The following is a 17,902-nucleotide window of genomic DNA, read 5'->3' as shown; positions in this document are numbered from 1 at the left end:
ATCATTATTATCATTCATAATATTATTAATAACGCTTACATTAGGATCCAGAGCGGTATATATGTATGTCCGGGTTCCAGTTAATAATTTTCCTTATGACATAAATACACTATTGGATTTGAATTTAAAATTATCATTGGCTCTCAATTGACCAACCGTGAGGAAGATAATGATAATTTTAAATTCAAATCCAATAGTGTATTTATGTCATAAGGAAAATTATTAACTGGAACCCGGACATACATATATACCGTTTTGTGCTACACTGTTATTACGACGAACCTCGTCTAATATGTGGCACTTGGTGAAGAATGGAGTTTGATATAGCTACTCTCATTTGCACCTCTTGCCGTGAGGTAGGTTCATCTGGGACTCTTGACAGGAAGATGTCCAGCTTTGATTTAAAAACCGCTACATCTACTTTGTGCAAGTTCCTCAGACTCTTTGGGAGAATATTAAAAAGCTGTGGGCCTTGAAACCCAGGCTGTTGCAGAAGCTGGTCCTGAAGCATGATGGCATTGCTGGGATCTTTGGCACTATGCAGTGTCGTCCCGTTCTAGCATTGGTGTAGCTTACAATGCCAAAATTTGGCACAATTCCTTCCAGGATCTTCCAGACATATATTACTGCATACCTCTCCCGTCTTCTCTCCAGGGAGTAGAGTCTTAGCTGTTTCAACATTTCCCAGTAGCTGAGCTGTTGCAAAGGGACGATCTTCTTTGTGAATCATCTCTGGATTGCTTCAAGGTCCGCTGTTAATTTTACACTGGTGGGTGACCATAGCTTTGAGCAGTAATCCAGGTGGCTGAGGACGAATGTCCGCCAGAGGACCATCATGGTTTCCTTATCTCTGGTTCTGAATGTTCTTAGGATCCACCCAGCCAGTCGTCTGCACTTTGTCACCATCCTGGTAATGTGCACTTGGAAAGAGGTTTCATCACTCATGTTGATACCCAGGTCCCTCACAGAATTAGGCTCTGGGATTGAAATTCCCTGTGGACCGGTGTATTCTGTAAGTTTAATATTCAGTTTTGGATGCTGGTAGCGCAAGGCCTGGAATTTTTCAGCATTAAGCTGCATATTATTATCCTCAGCCCATCTGTAGATTGAGTCCAACTCCTGCTGCAGGTGTGCAACATTGCTGGGGTTCTGTATTTTCTGCGAGACTTTCGTATCGTCTGCATAGCTGGCCAGAGTGGCTCTCTCGGCATTTGAGGGCATATCTGAGAGGGCCACTATAAAAAGCAGTGGTCCCAAGACGGCCCAAGAACACCGCTCACTATTTGTGTGTTCATAGAGGTGGCTCCATTAACCACTACTGCCTGACTCCTATCTTTCAGGAAGTCATGCAACCACACTCCAAGTTTTCCAGCTATGCCGAAGTCACACAGTTTATGGCACATCATACCATGATCCACCTTGTCAAAAGCTTTTGCAAAATCAAGGTAGATTACGTCCACATTTGATTTGTTGAGTAACTGCCTCAACACCCAGTCATAATGTTGTAAGAGCTGGGTCAGGCAGCTCCTACCTGGTCGAAAACCATGCTGGGTATCACTCAACAAGTTATTTTCCTCAAAGAATGCGATTAGTTTCTTTCTGACTATCCGTTCCATGACTTTGCTGATGTGTGAAGTCAGAGAGATAGGCCTATAGTTTTTGGCATCTGCTCTACTTCCCCCTTTATGTATTGGGCATATTATTCCTCCTTCAGCTTGCTTGGCAGTTTGACATTCGCAAGAAAGCTCTGGAAGAGAATCTTGAGGGGTTTTGTCAGGGCATGCTTACACGCTTTGAGGAGGATGGCTGGAAACCGCCAGGACCAGCAGCTGAGTTTGTGTCCACTTCATCTATGGCTAGTAGTACATCTTTTTCGCTAATGTCAATACATTCTATTGTAACCGCCTCGCTGGTTGTAGGTGAGGCGGCAAAGAAGTCCACTGGTTCGTTCACTTGTCTGTGTTCCAACGGGGTAAAGACACTTTTGAACTGGTAATTCAGCATCTAACTGATCTTAGTTGGACTATCTGTGAGGGAGCCATCCTTTTGGAGGAGGGGTCCTATCTTGTAGTGCACTGAGACTGTTTCAAGTATATATAATATATATATATATATATATATACTTGTATATATAAATATATATACTTGTATATATAACTATATATACATATATATAATTATATATATACATATATAAATATATAAGAATTTTTTGCATAATAAGATAAAAAACCAAGGCTGTGTAGATATTAGAGCATTTATAGATAGGTCTTACAGCTGTTTCTAGGATATTTATTAATTATATCCCTCCATCAGAGACAGTGTGAGAGTATAATTAAGTCATAGCTAGTTTAGATGTGATACAAAATAGAGAGTGAGGTGGAGTAAAGAAAATAGATGCAAGAAATCTATGGGTATTGAAGTTGTAAATCCATTTTTTAGGCATATTGGTATATATGCAATATTCCAATATCCTATGAATAAAGTCCAAAACTCCAAATGACCAACAGAGTTTTAAATGAGTCCTTCTAAATATAGAGTTTATAAGCAATGTAAGATTCCCTTATGAGTGAGATCCAGCAGGTTTTAAAACTTGGTCATTCCTAGTAGAGAATTTATATACAGTGCTGCAGAGTCAAAGGTTTTTATTTAAAGTAAATATATATATCATCATCATCATCATCATCATCGTTTAACGTCCGTTCTCCATGCTAGCATGGGTTGGACGGTTCGACCGGGGATCTGGGAAGCCAGAAGACTGCACCAGGCTCCGGTCTTATCTGGCAACGTTTCTACAGCTGGATGCCCTTCCTTAACGCCAACCACTCCGTGAGTGTAGTGGGTGCTTTTTACGTGCCACCTGCACAGATATATATATATATATATATATATATATATATATATATATATACAAAATTAAAATACAAGTAATTAAAACAAAATATATATATATATAATTCTTGTAGTTATAGTTTGTTGTAGTATTATGCATATAAGTTAGCATGAAGTTATTTAGTATATATTACATAATTAGAATAAGATTTAACTTACATTTTTATTAAATAAATAAATAAATAAATTAATGGATATAGATTAAATTATAGTATTTTATCTTCATTTAATGTATATTATGTATTTTATATATATATATATATATATTGTTTTAAATATTTTGTTTAAATTACTTGTATTTTAATTTTCCAGTAATGACATACTATAGTTTCTCATTTTTTTCTTCCAAAAGCTAAAATATATTTTCATAGATAAAATAAATATTTCTATCTATTTATTCCAGTTTTATTTACACCACGTTTTTAACGAGATAAATTTATTATAAACACTAAGTCCTAGATATTAAATTTAAAGATTTAGTTAACAGAATATATTTGATAATATATTTTGTGATTTTATTTTATGATATATTTTTGAATTTTGTTCAATTTTTTATTGAAAAATTATGTATTATTATATATATTTATATTTTCTTATAAGATAATATATGTACATTGATTTAATTATTTTATTGTTTTCATCTTGGACCGGATAAGTGACTACACTTAAATTGAATTGATTTTACTGTTAACAATTTGAAAATATAGCCACGAAACACGTGTAGTCTATTTACTATTTATTTATTATTTCATACTTTATTTAGTTGTAGGTAAATGTTTTATTGTATCTTTTTTTTCTATACGGTATGATTTAAGTATATCATTGTTGAATGATATGGTTCTTCTCTAATTTATATACATGCATTATATATTGTGAGATTTGATTTAGCATTACTAAATTGAATTTTCCCTGGAAGTTTGGAATCATATTCCCTAATATTATTATTATTATTCTATATATATATATATAGCTATATATATATATATATAGCTCTCTCTCTCTCTCTCTCTCTCTATATATATATATATATATATATATATATATATATATAGCTATATATATATATATATAGCTCTCTCTCTCTCTCTCTCTCTCTATATATATATATATATATATATATATATAGCTGTGTGTATATGTGTATATATATATATCATCATCATCGTTTAACATCTGTTTTCTATGCCAGCATGGGTTGGACGGTTTGACCGGCTGCACCAGTCTGATCTGGCAGTGTTTCTAAAGCCGGATGCTCTTCCTAATGCCAACCACTCTGTGAGTGTAGTGGGTACTTTTTACTTGCCACCAGCACAGGGGACAGAGGAGGCTGGCAAACGGCCATGATCGGTTGGTGCTTTTTACATGTCACCAGCACGGACGCCAGTCAAAGCGGCGCTGGCATTGGCCACATTCAGATGGTGCTTTTTACGTGCCACCGGCATGAGTATCACAACTACAATTTCCATTTGATTTTTATTTTGATGTTGATGTACTTGACTCAATAGGTCTCCTCAAGCACAATAGGTCACCCTACGATCTAAGGTTAGCACAGCACGCCGTCCTGTGAGCCATGGACTCACTGCATTTGTCAGGTCTTCACAGTCACAGCATATCTCCAGAGGTCTCGGTCTTTCGTCATAGCTTCTGTGAGGCCCAACGTTTAAAGGTCATGCTTGACCACCTCATCCCATGTCTTCCTGGGTCTATCTCTACCCCGGATTCCTTTAACAGTTTGGGAGTGGCACTTCTTCACACATCTCTCCTCATCCATCCATAGTACATGACCATACCAATACAAACGTCTCTCCTGCATGCCACAGCCAATGCTTCTTATGTCCAACATTTCTCTCAGGGTGCTTCCACTCTGTCATGCATGCATACTGACATTACACATCCAGCGGATCATGCTAGCTTCATTTCTTTCAAGCCTACACATGTCCTCTGCAGTTATGGCCCATGTTTCACTGCCATGAAGCATAGCAGTTCACACACAAGTATCGTACAATCTTCCTTTCACTCTGAGCAAGAGACTCTTTGTCGCCAGTAGGGGAAGAAGCTTTCTAAACTTTGCTCAGGCTATTCTTATTCTAGTGGTAACACTCTCTGAGCATCCACCCCAACTACTAACTTGGTCACCTAGGTAGCAGAAACTACTAAACCTCATGATACTGCTTATAGTAAATCTTGTGATCGTTGAACCTGGCTTTAAAATACCCCTCTGTGAGACCCACTGTGTCCTTAGTTGTTGTAGAGTCTACAGTGGCTTCATAAAAGATGGTCTCAGGCATGCAAGCTCCATTTAGTGGGCGCATATTTTTATCCCTGCATGAACAGCTGGTTTCATTTTGTTGTTTTTGTGCATTGTGTGCGATTATAGTTTTTAAATTAGTAGTTGAGCTAAAACTGATTTTTAAGTTATGTATATTGAAGAGCTTTCTGTAATTATGACTGATTGGAAAATGCCTATCTATAAGTGATAAGAAGTATTTACCTATATTAAAGGTCACTTCAGAGGAGTAAGCGGGTGTGAACCAGATAGTTTTCCTATTCCTATGTTTCCTTTTCTTTATTATTGTACTGGTAATGGGTGTATAGGTTATGTCCTCACTAAATCCATTATCTTTTAGAGCATTATTATATACTGGGGCAACACTATAAAAAATGTCCCTATCAGAGGAAAGGCTAGAAATTCTTTTGCTAATGTTTTTAACTAAATTTATAAACACTATGGGGGGATGGCAGGAACCTACATTAATATAACTAAGTCTATCATTGGGTTTCCTATAAGGTTTGTAAATATTCTTATTTAAATCTAAGGATAAATCTAGGAAATTGACAACCGTCAGGTTGGTATCTGTAGTTATACTAAGACCGAAAGTTTTCATGGTCTGGATAATGTCCTTCCTAAACCGATCTTGTGCTGGTCCATTGGCATTTGTGGTTAAAGCTAGGGCATCATCTTTGTAAATGGCAAAATATACATCAGGAAAAGTCTTGTCCATTGTCTTAATAACAGTCAACTTCATAGTAATTTCTCCTTGTTTAACAGTCATTTTCATAGCATTTTTGTTTTGTCTTAATAACTGATGAGATGCCGGAGCAGATTTCTGCCCCGACATCTGAAATATATATATTGCTATGTATGTACATATTTATATATATATATATAGCAATATATGTGTTTTTGTATGTGTGTGTGTGTGCATGTATATATATATATATATATATCTGTTTGTGTGTGTGGTTCAATGGATGTCTGTCTATTCATGTATCTTTGTATTTTTATGTTTCTATTTGTCATTCACCCACAGTACTATAGATTTGTTTATGTTCCCATAACTTAGTGGTTGAATAAAAGAGAAATTTAGTATTGGGGTCAATTTTTCAACTGCAATCCCTCAAGGAATTGTTCCTGCATGGTCACAGTCCAGTGATTGCAACAAGTAATAGATAAAAGATTTGATTTGTTTTGACTAGACATTAAGTTGATTTATTTTTAAAAAAAAGAGTATTTTTGACTCATATCTGTTAGAGGCAATACATTAATACATCCTAGAAAAATGAAAAGTCAACTCCACAGAATTTGAATTGATAAGCAATAATAGATTTTTTGCATAGTACAGGGCCAATTTCTGTAGGCTCACAAATGATTGAATTAAAATTATTTATTATTTTACCAACCCAGAAAAATTTGAACTTGTTTCAGGACACTTACTGCCAACATTGCATTCTGAGTTGAGCATCAGTCAAAATGTTTCATGGCATTTATATTTTCACTCTTTATATTTTGAGTTGAAATCCCATTGTGGTTGACTTTGCTTTTCATCATTGTAACATCAACAAAATAAAATGCCTATCAAGTACTTTGATCAATCTAATTGACAATACCCCCACTAAAAATGTGTGTCCTTGTTAGAAATAAATATTAATAATATTTAGTATATTTATATACCAAATATTTATATATTAATATGAAAAATATTTAGTATATATTTAGATCTATGTCATGAAATATGTTTGTAGAATTCAACTGAAACTAAAATTGATCAAATAAAAATTTGAAATGTATCATAAATGAAAAATAATAACAAATCAGTAGAGTTAACAACAATAACTACACTGAGAAAGGATTCTTGGAATAGTAAATTAGAATTAACCTTTTAAGCATTTAAACTGGCAATATCTGGCCCAAATATTCCACCTGTTTTATGTTCAAACTGATGAGATATGGCTTCTCTCACTGATCCTAGAATGTGAATCTAAAATTAAACAATCACATCTTCAAAATATTGAAGTTATGCAATATGCATGATTACATTCAAAACAGTGTTAGTAAACATGCATTACATTTGACAGAGTAATCTGAATGCTAAACGGTTAATGACAGAATTTTCTATGGTTTCAGATTTCAGTATATCTTCAACAATTTTTCATTAAAACTATTTTCATTTTCAATTTAATGTCTCTTAGAGCACAAAATCTGTAAAGGAATTCTAGAACCAGATGTTTATATAGCCTAATGCTAACGAGTCATTTGTCAATGTTGATTGATCTCTTATCTTTTATTTGTTTCAGTCATTGGACTATAGTCATAGTAGGGTAAAATCAACTCCAGTATTTGTTTTTTAAGACTGGTACTTATTCTATCAGTCTCTTTTGCCAAACCACTAAGTCACAGTGATGTAAACAAACCAAAAGTGGTTGTCAAGTGGCAGCAGAAGATAGTGAACAGACAGAAAGACATATACAAATACGTACACATGATGGACTTCTACACAGTTTCTACCTATCAAATTCATTTACAAGACATTGGTCGGCCCTGCAAATATTTCCACAAAAATGGTAAAAAAATTAATAATCATGGACTTGATACACAATTAATGTCTAATAGCTTGAACTTAAAAACCTTGTAGACTAAGAAAACCGAAGAACTTAATCTCTTAGCAACAAGAAAAATAAAAGTTTTGCTTTCTTTTTCATTAGGAAAGAAAGCAATTTAAACGAATCAAGTCTTGAAACATGAATGAACGAAAAAAAGAGAGAGAAGTAGCAGCAAAATATATTTCAATAGAAGCTTTGCCAAAGACAAAAGCAGAAAGGTATGTGTTTCAGAGACATTAGGTATAAAGATGTAAGATATATTAAGACGGTAGTGTAAAGGAGCAAAATCCTGGCATCCGTCACAAAAGAGTAGAATGTATTTGTTTATACAGAAGCAATAGCACTTAATAGCAAAAGCAAACAAAAATAACATTTAAATGTCATTACATGTAGTCAGTGATTTTAACAAAGACGAATGTCACAAAACTACCTTATCTACCGAAACTATGGAAATCAGCGAAGTGTTAGCAGCACACTGTAAAAACAAACCCAATTGCTTGTTTAACTAATCGCATGATTCATGAAGGTGTTATTTGGTAACATTATGTTAATTACTGTAAAACCAAGAATAGTTATTGAAAATAAAGAGGAAGTATTGCAAAGAACTTGAATTGATAGACCCATATATGAATGGAGTCAAATCATAATGAGACTAACACAATACTTAAAACGGATAGCATGAAGTTTGTATCAGCTGAGAACCATAGACCACTGGAAAGAAAACCGCAGAAAGAATTTCTGATGACAAAATTAATTGACTATATATTTCATTTGCTGAACTAATTGGGTTTCAACATGTACAAAATAAGAATGCTACAAATTAAGAAATTGCTGATTGCTGTTCAAATGTTGTTTGTAGTAAGGTCAAAATTGGCAACATGCTCAGAGTATCTTAGCTCCAATTTGTCTAAGGGATTGACTATTCAATCTTATAACATCTATGCTTCCATTGCACTATCAATCCATTTGAAATCTAGAAAAGATCATGATGAAGATGGCCAAGATGAATATACAGGTTAACAATAAGAAACCTGTATAGTCAAGCAGTATCCAGACAACAGTTATTCCATTTATTACTATCACTTTGTATACAACAAACTCAACTTTACTCTGTTAGCAGTGAAAACATGTACAATAGATGCACTGATAGATAAAAGAAAATCAATATGAAGTGCACCTTAGGCATTAGTGCAAGTAGTAAGGTTATAAGCTATTGGATGTAGTAAAGTTTTGTTATCTAAACAACCCAATTAGTGCCAGAATAGAGTAAGTAATAATATAACAAGGGAAAACTTGTGTCTAAAAAGAAAAATGCAAGAGATAATATTGAATCATTGCTTTCATTTCAAAAAGTGAACTATATGACAACTGCTCCAAACAATGACACTATAGGGCAGTAAGATATGGGTAGTAAAGTCCTGCAATATATTGAAAAAAATTGTTTAAATCTGATTTACTGACCAAGTAATATACTTGCCACTTTTACAGTGAAAAACAGAAAAAAAAGCAATAGAACATTTGAGGGATTGGTTTATGCCAAAATAAGATAGCAGTATAAATATGGACATATGATAAGAATGGAATGAAGTAAAATGATAACAGATGGCAACAATGCAAGGGTTGCAAATAGAGAATTTGAGGCAAAGGAATCAGAAATGATGTAAAGATGTGGTACCTAAAATATGGAACAATGAATGCAAAGATCTGGGAATGAGACACTGCAGACTAGCTGAAGTGTGCCAGTACAAAATGTTGAATATTTAGTATATATGAACTGCAATAGTCCCAGGTAAGATATTAAAATGCATCTGGTAGGGAAACTCTAGCTCAAAATTTTAGAAGTTTGAGGGAGTAAGGAGTAACTCCTTAGACACCACAATTCCCAGATCCACTCTTGTCCAGGATGGTGGCAGTATCCATCAAGGGCCCCAGTTTTGGGTCAAACAGCAAATGATCCTATGGCTAAAACATAAGACGGGAAGGAGGGCTATCCCTTAGACTTGTGTCACACAGGCTCATTGGTATGTGGACATGTACTGAGGTTACATGAAACAGTCCAACTGATATTTAATTAAATAGGCTCTGTGAGTCGAAGATAAACCTGGGAGAGCAAGAGATTAGGAGAATACACTGGCAGATAGTAATGGGAAACCACTACTGCAGCTTTCCCCCCAAAAAATCATGAACCTTCAAACTTTAACATGGAGGTTTACAATTGTAGACTTGTATGAGAGAGAGGACTGTCATACTGTATAAAACTGATACAGAATATGATGACATAGTTTACACATGTGATATCCAAAATAAGTTAAGTTCTTTAATCCTACTTTAAACCATAATTAATATAGTAAATAATAATTAACTGAAAGGATACTTTATTATCTTAATCACTTAAATAAAACAATTTTAATAGTGAAATGTTTTACTATTCCCTCAAGTTTTTCAGTCCTAAAGATATACAATAATTCCAAGTAGATAGCATCATACTTTCAATCATAAATCATTAATTATAAAACTTACAAATAATTAACTGAAAGTATTTTTATATTTTTATTTCTTCAAAATGTTCCACTGCATAAATTATTTAGAATTAGTAATGTTTTTGACTTCACATTGAAATTTGATAGTCATTATTATTTTACTGGATATCAGATTATAAGAGAGGTCAAAATACACACCTATTACAGAATTTGGTTGGATGACAGACTCTTAAAGCACAAAGCACTGAAAATTAATGAAACCAGAAGATTGAGACCTAAGAGCATACAGTAACTGATATCAGGATGCTGACCCTCACAAGGTGGTGACAAAGTATCGTGATGATTGACATCATGCAGTGCTGGAGAAGACCTACCCATCCATAGCCTAAAAACCATTAAAATGATGGTAGTGATGAACCTGGGAGATATATATCTATATTTGCAGCTATTATTATTCACTATATCCCTGTTAAACCTTCATCTGCTGCTCCAACTGACACTCGGGCCTACTGCCCTACATACCCTATTAAATCTCCATTTGCTATTTGATACCCTCTCACCAATCCAATGTACCTTACTGTTTCTTCCATCATACTCGTTTCAGTATGGCATCTCTTCCATTGTACCTTCCTCTACCGCTTTTTCACTCCAATCATTGTTCCTGTTTCACCTCCATCATATCTCTACTCCCTGCCCTTATACTCACTCTCTTAGACATATTGCTTTGACTGAACACAAACACCATAGAACAGTGTCATGAGGCATAAAGTAATTTCAGTGGTGCTGGTACTACATTAAAATGCATTCTGTATACTCTGTAAAGTGGTTGGTGTTAGGAAGGACATTTGGCAGGAACCATGCCAGAAATGGAGGGTAGTATCCCTCTGAACAGGAACTAATGCAGATTGTGATGATCTGTCCAACTCATGCCAGCATGGAAAGTAGATGTAACAGTGATGATGATGACAAATGAGTAGGTAAAACAATATACACAGCAATAAGGGGTAACAATAAACAAAACCATACAAAGACTTTATTCAATGAATAATGCTGCAGCTGCTCAACTTCTGCTTTAAGTAAAGGTGAAAATTTGCCTATCAAGTGATACACCAATTACTAAAAGAACACATTTTTTTTATTAGAGAAAATTATATCACATTCTTTGACATGTGACAGAAATGCACATAGATTTTTGTCAGGATCATCCATTTTTATTTGGAAGAAGGGACAGTACCCATGACCTTAACTGGCCCTCTGAGACTAACAAGATCAATGCCATTAATGTTCCTCTAGAGCCACTAATGGGGAGTTCCTGAGGTTGATGCTCTAGAAAGAAAGAACTGAATGTGGGACCTAGGGGATTGGACACAACAAAAATGATGAGGGGAAGAGAGAAGAGTGGATCAAGAATGCCTGAGTGGATGTGGCATGCACCTAGCCAGTTCAGAGGAGCAGAAGCCATTATAGTAGAGGTAGAAAAGATAGAGAAAGGAGACAATGCAGCCATGGGTCACAGGTTAGATGGAGTGTCTTTTCTGCATGTGGTCTGAGATGTCTGTATGTGCAGCAGCAGCAATAGAACTGCCCAAGATGGGATGCAATATAATGTATTAACTATTCAATCACAGGTACTATAAAAGCATGAAGGAAGAATGTTGACAGTGGTTGAGAATCAATGAAAAAGCATAATTTATGGTTTTCATTTTCTTTATTACAACAATCCAAGCTCTCCATGATGCCTTTGATTAGGTAGTTTGCTTCTTTTCTTATTACAATCTTTGAGTAGAAGTAAATATAGTCAAATTAATGAAGAGTACAACATGTGGAATTTTCAGAACCATTAAATGCTATGAAATGAAATACTGTTCAAGTATGATATCTGAGCAGATGTATTCAAAGAGTGATTGCTGTTTGTACAATATTTCAATAAACTGTGTGTCCTGTATTATGGAACTATACTGAGTTGATGTCATCATGATGTTGCCTCTGAATAGTTTAAAGACTAAACCATTTCACTTAGAAATATCAGTTTTGGTTGAGAAGTTATCAGTGCTATGAGCTTACAGTGACTGATTTATTAATTACATTATTAAAGCACTCATAACACAGAAAATGTTTCAATAAATCAGAAAACCTATAAATTAAAGAGTTACAGAAAAATTATCATTATTCCCACACTTGTGACATAAGGTATCTCCACTAGACATTTTCTAGCCATGTATATTATTCCCTATTGAGAAAGAAACACTTGTGAGAAGCAGCTACTGAAATAGCTTCATTGTTGTTGTCATTTATGACAGTAATAGTATTTACAGGGATATCCTGATAATAAATGCAAGAATTCTTTAGAGTTATGTCTAATGCTCTGGCTGGTGATACTACTATTTCTAAGATTAGCATTCTATTTTCAAATAGTCCAAGTCTTTTACTTGTCGGCAGAATTGTTAGTGCATGAGTAAAAATGCTAAGTAGTATTTGTTCCAACTCTTTACGTTTTGAGTTCAAATACCACTGAGATTAACTAAGTCGTCTTTTGGAATCAATAAAATAAAGTACCAGTCAAATACTGAGATTGTTCTCAATAACTCTATCTTGGGATTGTATTTTTTTTTATACTATAGTTTTAAGATTTGAAGAAATTAATACAGATTCAGTTTACTGTTGTTTTTGAGTTAAGAACTGAGATCTTGCAAAACAAAAAAAAATTTGTTCATTAATTAGATATAGATACCATTTAGGCAATTTATCACTTCTCATAATTACCACAATCTGTGACAAATTTAAATGTTTCATGTGATATAATGTTTACTAAGGTGTGTAGTCCATTAGTCAGAAATATGCAGGTAACTTAATAGCCCCATCTGGCATAGTTTTTTTTAAGTCATATTTTAGGACATCATAGCCCACTCGTGTAGGGAGTTGTTGTTTACTAAAATGTCTTCAGGTGGCAGTGTGATGAGTTATTTGGTATTTCTTGGAAGAATTTTTCCTGGTTCTGTTTTGAATGTTATGGGGTCTTTTTCTTCCTTGAGTTCTTTCAGAATATTAACAAGAAAATGCTTTGAATCTTTCTGAATGCAAAATTGTCTACATTTGATTTATCCAATAAACTGTCATAAGAAGTAACAACATGACATCTGTATAGCAGAGACTTTATTCAAGAAATAATGCTACAAATCAGTAAGGAACAGCACTCGTCCATCACATGATATATCAATTATTAAAAGAATGCAGAATCATAACATTCATTGAGTAAAAGACTTTTAAAATCTGTTTCATGTCACATTCTTTAAGCATTCAAAGAAATAATAGATACACTAACTCTGCACAAATGTGTCAAAGCATTGGTTGTGGTGCTTGTCACAGAAAGAAAGTACCCAGTTTTCACAAATATGATCTCTAGGGATTTTAGTACTATAAAATCGTGGAGCAGGAGATAGTGTTTTATCAGCTGTGTAGTGATGAGCGCTTTGAAAGAAGACAACAGTAGTGAGTTTCAGATGGGTTAGAATGTACTGTTAAAGCGAAAGAAGATCGGACTCTCTGACAGTCGTGGTTGCAGTAGGAAATTCTATATCTCTTACAGATGAATGATTCACACGTTAGCATTGAACAGGGTAAAGGGTTGGTTGGTTGGTTGGTTATTTGTTGCGTTATCTTCACTGGGTTGTTATTTTCCGACTCATTTTGCTATATAACTAAGTACACCTAAATCTATATTACTATATACACACGCATGTCTCTAAGCATATTATAATTGACCAAAGGGGTGGTTGCATTTGCTAAGAAATCACACTCACACACAATCTATGTATCTATTTATTTAGTTAATTTAGTCATCTAGCTATATGTATATATCTAACTCTCCTTCTCTCTCTCTTTGCATATATATATATATATATATATAAACTCCTCTTTCTAAAAGGTAGACGCCTTGTATGCCCTTATGCTAAATTTATATATGTTTATATATATATACATATATAATATATAAAAATGCTTGTCTTGTTATGCTTTCTAGCGTAATACATACATTATATAAAATAATACTGTCCAAGCACAAAGTAAAATCTTTGATAGACAATATACTCTAGGATATTGATGATCATGGGGTTAAAATATCCTGAAATCGAATGGCTACAAGCGGCAAAAAAAAAAAATTAAAATTGTTTTCCTAAAACAATTGTTTAAAAGCCCGAAAGCAAAATTGCTTATTCAGTTTAATAAGCATAAACGAGATGAAGTGGGAAGGAGCTGCGATTTAATCTATTCTGGAGAAGGGGGTATGGGGTTAGTTGGTGGAACAGATCGTTATAGCATAGTGCGGAAGATTTTATAATTATTGAAGCAAAACAGCAGAGAAATCCAGAAACAACAGTATTTTAAATGATTATAAGAATGCGTTTAATGGTTAAAAGAAGGAAATACATCTAGAAAGCACCTGTCTGTGTGCATACGATTGTATATTAATTAGTGTGTGCGTGTGTGTATATATATATATATATATGAATGGTATCAGTAATTAATTCAAAACCTTTATTTATGGTAAGAGTCGTACACGTTTGTCGGCAAATAATACAAGTAGTTGTCGCACTTGCTCCCCGAAAACCCGCCTAAGCCCTTAATGTCATATTCTGTATTTATTATATATATATATATATATATATATATATATATATAGAGAGAGAGAGAGAGAGAGAGAGAGAGAGAGAGAGAGAGATAATATGATAAAAAAATATACACGCATTCACATTCTGCATGCATACACGTACATACATTGTGTGTGTGTGTGTGTACACGGGTATATACGAATGTGTCTGCATATATGTACACGTATGTACCGAGCGCGACCCTCGCTTGGTTGGTGTCCTGGATGTTAAGATACATTGATTCAAATGAATCCTACAAATAATTGTATGTATGTATGTATTCGAGGGGAAGAGAGAAAGAGAGAGGGAGGGACGGAGATAATAAATGCCTAAAGTGGTTCGACTTTTTGAGTTTTCAGTGAAGGCAAACAGCAGGGTCGAGCGCTAAATAATAATAATATTAACAACAACAACAATAATAACAACAACAACACCAAATGTTAATAATGACAGCATTGATATCAGCGATGATGATGATGATGATAACATAACCGATTGCGGCATGAAATAGCATGGAAAGTAAGTTTGTAATGAAGTAGAAATTTAACAAGTGGGAATCAATATTTCATTTCTCGTTGATTGTTGAGAGGTGGCGACGAAGAAAACCGAAGCAATTACCAGTAAGGATTGCCAACATTAACGTAAACACCAGCCACTACAACCAACACACACGCACACATACACACGCACACATACACACGCACACACACACATATATATTATGTGTGTGTGTGTATGTGTGTGTGTGTGCATGTATACATATATATATATATATATATATATATATATAGTTCAGCGAAGATAATGCAGTATACGTTAATATAAACAGATTGCGATGCTGGTTTCATTAATTCTGTATTTCTTCGGTGCGTTTTTACAGAATATTTTTTACAAGTTGAGCAATTTATAAGAGATAAATAAATAAATACAGGGAATTTCGGTAATAAAATTAATAAGTATGGTACATGTGAATAAGAATTTCTGCAACACGCCAAAGCATACATTTCATTAATAATGATTATATATTTACAATTATTATTATTATTTCTTTTTTGGGGGGGAGAAATGAAGATCAATAAATGATCCATTATTAAATAAACAGTGTCGAAATGAAACCAAGTGTGGTCAAACCGAAATACTCGCGAGTAAACAGTTAAAACCTACCTTGCCAATCAATTATACTTTAATAATATCTCGATATTGTGTATATTTATCCATAATCGAAAGCATGTTTTGTTTTTTTTTCCCAAAAAAAGCAAAAATGACCGTTTAAATACCGGTCAAATTCACTGAAAGTCGTGTCGTCTGCAGTTGTAAAGAGAAGTCGCCATGTTAATGTCTCATATTAAAAGCCGGACAGTGAGACCAGGCAAGATTTTAGGGAGAATTTCATATGTACCAACATCGAACCGTGTAAAAATTCCTTAATTAAGTGATCTAACTGTAAAAGATGCGTTTATCTCCAAGAGCCTGGCTACTTTTAAGCCCAACGGTGTTGCAAACAACACTCGCTGACTACATGCAATAATAATAGTGCCTGCATCTCGCAGCCTCTGCTAACCTTCCTCAATCTCCCTCTCTCTCTTCCTCTCTTTGTCTTTTTATGTATGTATCTATCTCACTCTCTTTAGCTACCATACACCGTCCTTCTCTCTATTATCCTCGCTTGACACTCCTTTTCCCTCATTGTAACACTTGTTCTCTTTTATTTTCTTTCTTTCCACTTCTCAGTCACTTTAGTCTATCTTTTTCTTTATTTCTTTTTATTTATCTCTATGTATATATATATATATATATATATATATATATATATATATATATATTATATATATATATATATATATATATATATATCTCACTCTCTCATTCTCTCTCTAACTATAATACATTGTCCTTCACTATGTTATCCTCACCTGACACTCCCTTTTCTCTCATTCTAACACTCATTCTTTCTTTCTTTCTATTTCTCTCTCTCGCTCTTTCGTCTTTCTCTTTTCTTTCAGTGTTTCTTCCTTTCCCTCTTCACCACTCTTTATAAACATTCATACCTTGCCGTCCCCATCCTCTTTTTACACAACACTTCATACAAATCTTTCCTTCGATTATTTACTACGCCTTTTTTTTCCGCCAATGCTTCTCCACATTTCTTCATACACACACACACACACGTACGTATGTGTGTACATATATGCTTCTATATGTATGTATGTATATACCATTTCTGGTGATGTCTTAATACTACTACCGTTCCGTCATCGTTATAGCTAATAATAGTATAATAGATAATAATAATTCTTAACATAGGCTCTTGGTCAAAAAATTGCAAGGGATTAAATAAAGCCTAGTACATGACTGGTACTGGGATTTCAGTATGCAGAGGAACGGAACTAATTAAAGCTAAACGTTTAGACCGATGCTCTGCCGCTTTTGTCAGTTTGCCGCCCCGTAATGATAACAATACTAATAAATGTTTCGTTCTATGAAATCATCTCAACACCGCTTCAGAATTTTTATCTCTCTTTTTAATATTTCTGCTCGTATATTCTCTTATTCGTCTTTCTTCTTTATTAACTCTTTCATTTCAGCTAATCTATTACCATTCCTTGGTAAGTCCGTCCCAATTCCTTCGGTTAAATCTAAACGGAATGAATGAAATGATACTCTCTCTCTCTCTCCTCTCTCTCTCTCTCTCTCTCTCTCTCTATATATATATATATTATATATATATATATATATATTATATATATATATATAATATATATATAATGTATAATTCTCACAAAAAGAATTATTTTCCCTTTCTTTAGAATTTCTGGACTTAACCAAAAGTATTCATTTAACATTCAATAAATAGGAAATGAATATATCACCGAGTTAAATAATGTAATAATTTTAAATTAGCCTAACATCAAGAAATATTTGGAAAACAAACAGCACTTTTTTAAAATTCACATTTTGAAAAGGCGTCACACAGTAACATACACAACACATTTTTGTCTA

General features: G+C 34.0%; 1 protein-coding gene across 8 annotated transcripts in view; it reads right to left on the bottom strand.

Moving 5' to 3' along the window:
• Nucleotides 1-16,581, bottom strand: part of LOC115215917 (oxysterol-binding protein-related protein 6) — a 270,837-nt gene extending 254,256 nt beyond the window's left edge. For 4 of the 8 annotated variants that reach the window (XM_029785269.2, XM_029785270.2, XM_036505898.1 and 1 more), the window contains exon 1: nt 16,067-16,579. The gene's annotated coding sequence lies outside the window, so the exon portion shown is untranslated. Of the gene's footprint in view, nt 1-16,066 lie in introns of all 8 variants that reach the window. The other 4 variants (XM_029785276.2, XM_029785277.2, XM_029785275.2 and 1 more) reach the window with 3 other exon arrangements.
• Nucleotides 16,582-17,902: the final 1,321 nt, after the last annotated feature.

Source organism: Octopus sinensis, linkage group LG9, assembly GCF_006345805.1.
Source record: "Octopus sinensis linkage group LG9, ASM634580v1, whole genome shotgun sequence".
Classification (NCBI taxonomy): domain Eukaryota; kingdom Metazoa; phylum Mollusca; class Cephalopoda; order Octopoda; family Octopodidae; genus Octopus; species Octopus sinensis.
Note: the sequence above shows the minus strand (reverse complement) of the source record. Positions and strands in the feature narration are given on the sequence as shown.